Here is a 4,281-nt window from a genome sequence, read left to right as displayed (position 1 = left end):
AGCAAATGAACTTACCTGCGTATTGACTGTTAATGCGCATCAAGTCTCATGGATGAAAATGTTCTAAAACTGACCGCGGTGGTAGTTGCACAACACTGTAAATATACTAAAACCATGAATAGTCTTTAAATAGGTGAATTCTATCTCAATAAAGCCGTTATGTAAAAAATAAAATTTTAAGTGCTAATTTAAATGGATGATCTAAATAGACTAAAAATGGCCCAGCTATCATCAATTTTTAAAAGGACCACTTGATTATAATAGGAAATTTAGTTTTGTTTTTATTCTGCCATCATAACTATCTTCATGTTCAAAATGATCATGCAGTGCAGTTGAAGAAATGTCCTGCCTCTGAATGCCATCTGGCAGTTGGTACTGATTATACTGAGAAATTCAGGGTTATTGTGATGTTTCTCAAGACTGTCACACATCATCACGCCACATTTTACATTAGACTTGAGATTCTTTCTCTGTAGAAACAGAAAAGAAATTGTGTAACTGTGCTAGGTTACAAATGTGCTACTTCGCCCAGTAAGGAAACCTAAAGGTGATCAGTTAATAAGGATCAAGCGGTTTCTCTAATTTTATAGACATCAATGCTACCTCAAATATTCACTTAAATACATCTTAGATGTAAGAAGGCCACTGTGTAAAACTGCAGTAAGGAGCTACCATTTGGTACAGTGAAATAATCATGTTGGAACACATATTTTCAAGTAGTCATTCACCTAGTAAAACAGTTTTAACTCGATGGATGGTAAATATCATTTATTTCATTATATGACTAGTAATAACTCTCCAAATAAAAATAAACCCCCTAATTTTCCAGTTCAAAAGAGCTGACAATATTTCAAAAACTAAACATCTGATGGATATACCAACTTGTCCTTAGGAAGTCACTTCCATGCCGTGATAAGATGGGTAACAAAGTGAGTCTATGTAACACTCCATCTTAGTGCATCAAACCAACAAAAAAAGAGACGATTTTTAATAATGCAAACACAGGAAAACAATCCTTCTAGATAATGTTGAGAAATGCCTTGCAATGAGCCTCTGTGCATTAAGTTGAGGAATTTTTCTATGTCCAATAGCAGTATTTGTGTTATAGGTTTATTGATGATCTTTTGAAAGCAGAATTGTTACAAGTCCGCTAACTAAACACTATTAAAATTCTCTTTCACTCATTATCGGTTAATGAAAGGAAGCAAGAAACCTCTTTGGTTGATACTTATATCCTTGGCACCCATCAGAGGGCCAGGCACATAGTAGGGCTATAAGTAACATTTGTTAAATGTATGAATAAGCTACTGTCTTGTCTATAATGAGTTAGATGATAAAATTTTCACAATCACAATCATCTCAAAATTCAGTTGCAAAAAAATGTAACTATTTATTGATAACTCATCCTCTATGACAGGCCCCCATTTCAGATTATGAAAAGGTTTTTTTTCTAAGATAAGGACAAAGACTGGATATCTTTAATCACCACTTTATTCAAACAGACATCACATGGTTGCTGTTATGATACACTGAGAAGTCCACAGAATTTCCCGTCCCCCACCCCCCGCCACATACACACACAAAAAGCATTAACTATAAAGAAACATCAGACGAACTCAAATTGAGGGACATTCCACAAAGAAACTGGTTTGTACACTTCAAAATGTCAAGTTATTAAATACAAAGAAAGGCTGAGGAACTGCTCCATACTGAAGGAAACCAGAATTATGACAGTGTGCGATGCTGGAGCAAAGGCTGAACCTACAGAGCACATTTTGGGACAATCTGTAAAATCTGAATAAGGTATGTGGAGTAGAAGGTTATATCAATGTTAATTATATCATATCAACGGTTTTGACAATGTGACAGTGGTTATGTAGGAGAGTAATTTTTAAAAAGAATGTTCACTATGACAAGTACCATCATCAACACTTCCTGTCTCTACAGCACGTGTAGCTTAGCGTAACGGGCAACTTGGATATGATTCTCAGTTTGGTTACCTGAAGGCAATCCGTTGCAAAGAACTGAGAACACTAACATGTTGCCACTGAAAATGAGAGAATTCACAAAGCACACTAAAAAGAACCCCAAGATGGGCAGTAAAGGGAATGAGTCAAAGACAGAGGAAGCATAAAGCATTCAAGTATCAGATAAGAGCACTCAAAAAGGCAGATAGCTTGTTGGTCTTGGAACTGGGGTAGTAATCAAGGATAACAGGTATGAGGCAAAAACAGCCAGCCTCAAGCCTAACAGCTTTTATCATATTTGTTATTAGGAGACAGCAATCTGTTACCAGCTTCATTAAAAACTAATTATAAATACTATTAAGCAATCAAAAAGAACAAAATACTGATACAAACCACAACCTGAAAGACCCTCAAAAACGTTACAGTAAACGAAAAGAAGCCAGACACAAAACACCACATGTTGTACGATGCCATTTACATGAAACATCCAGAAAAGGCTAAACTGTAAAGAGAAACAGAAGGTAACTGGTGACCTGGGGCTGGGGATGGGAATGGGGATTAACTGTGATCCTCATTTGATTATAGTAAATAACAACTCACTTTTAATCCCAAAATCGAGGCTCTATGCCTCAATTTTCTCATCTGCTATTTAGCAACAATTACAGTACCTAACTCATAAGGGCTCTTTGAAGATCAAATGAGATAATACAGGTTAAAAGCTTAGAACAATGCTTGGCACTTAGTAAGGGCTCAAGATGTACACATACACACACATACGTGTCCAGCTTAAAAACTTAAAAAATAAAAGGCATGTACAAAAACAACATGCATGTAATAAATTATAAACACAGAAAAAAAGTAAATTCATACTTATTTAAAGATTCTGCAAGAAACTATAGTTGATCCTAGACCTATTTCTTAATCAAGGGAAATAGTTCAAATTACAGAGAACTTTTTAAATATACATATAAAAAGAACAAAGGAAACATATTACATGTGTTATTTCCCTAATATTTAGGGCCTAAAGAAGTATAAGGAAATGTTGAGATTCTTCCTCAGCCCCTCATCTTCGTAAACTGACATTTTGATGTGTAATTCCCTAATTACATGATTTTTCAGCATTTTCCACATTTTCTTTCTTTCCACATTTCCATTATGGGAAAAGAACTCTCATTTTATATTTTTACTCTAGTAATTTTTTATTATAAAGAGTAGGCTGCTGTTCATCTTAATAATATAATCCTGCACCAAAAAACCCCAGAAGTCACTACTACCAAGGCCAAAGGCACCTACCTCACCAACATATATACCTTCCTCCATGTTTTCTCATCCTTTATGACATATGTTAATGGTACTGGAGGCATCAAAGTTCCCTTCCCAGCAGGTGTCGAATGATGATACAGATATTGCCTCCTGAACTCAGTCCTGTTCACTAACTTTCAATACAGGTATACAAAGTGAAAAGTTGCTAACCCACCACTCCACCATACAAATAAATAGTCATTTAATTTTAATCTTTGAAATAGCTACTCCATTGAACATAACCTGTATATCTTTGGTTAAACAGTATTTTCTCACCAGCATCAACATTTATATTCTCTTATTATCTCTAAGACCATTTATAAAATGAACTTCTGTTTTCATTATTCTCTAATTCCTTAAGTATTCCCAGAAAAAGTTCCTAACTTGAGAAAGTAGAGACAAATTTCATTATTTGATAAATTTTATCTTGATAACTTCGAAAACAAATTTACTCTTTAAATTGCATTATAAAAAATACATTAGTCTTCACATTAGTTTTACATGGAAATATATAATTGTTTGAATATTTAAATATAGTTTCTCTTTACCAAAAAAGTGTCACTCAAAGCCCTACTTACACAAATAATTTAAATGCACAAATGCAAAACACACTTTACACAATATTGTCCACATACTGTATAACTTGGGACAATTATAATAAAAATCTATGCAAGATACTGAACAAGTACAAGACTATTAAAATATTCATTGTGGCTGTAAATTCAATTTTCCACTATTAAAAGAAATTAATGCACTCTTGAATATACAAAAAACATCCAACTTTAATATAATCTGCAAATTAAGCCAAAATGTATCTTGACAAAGGGGCACATCTTATAACCTATCAAATTCTGAAAGTAATTCATTTCTAATTTAATGTAATTATAATTTTTACAATTTCAAGTTTTCAAGCTTGTCTAAAATAATGATTACAGAAATTTAGCAAGTAGTCCCAAAATGTTTTTTAAAACATCAGGACTGTATACTTTTATATTTTTAGTAATATAAATTT

The sequence above is a fragment of the Pteropus medius genome, unplaced genomic scaffold (genome assembly GCF_902729225.1).
Source record: "Pteropus medius unplaced genomic scaffold, Ma_sr-lr_union100, whole genome shotgun sequence".
NCBI lineage: Eukaryota > Metazoa > Chordata > Mammalia > Chiroptera > Pteropodidae > Pteropus > Pteropus medius.
This window is presented reverse-complemented; position numbering follows the sequence as displayed.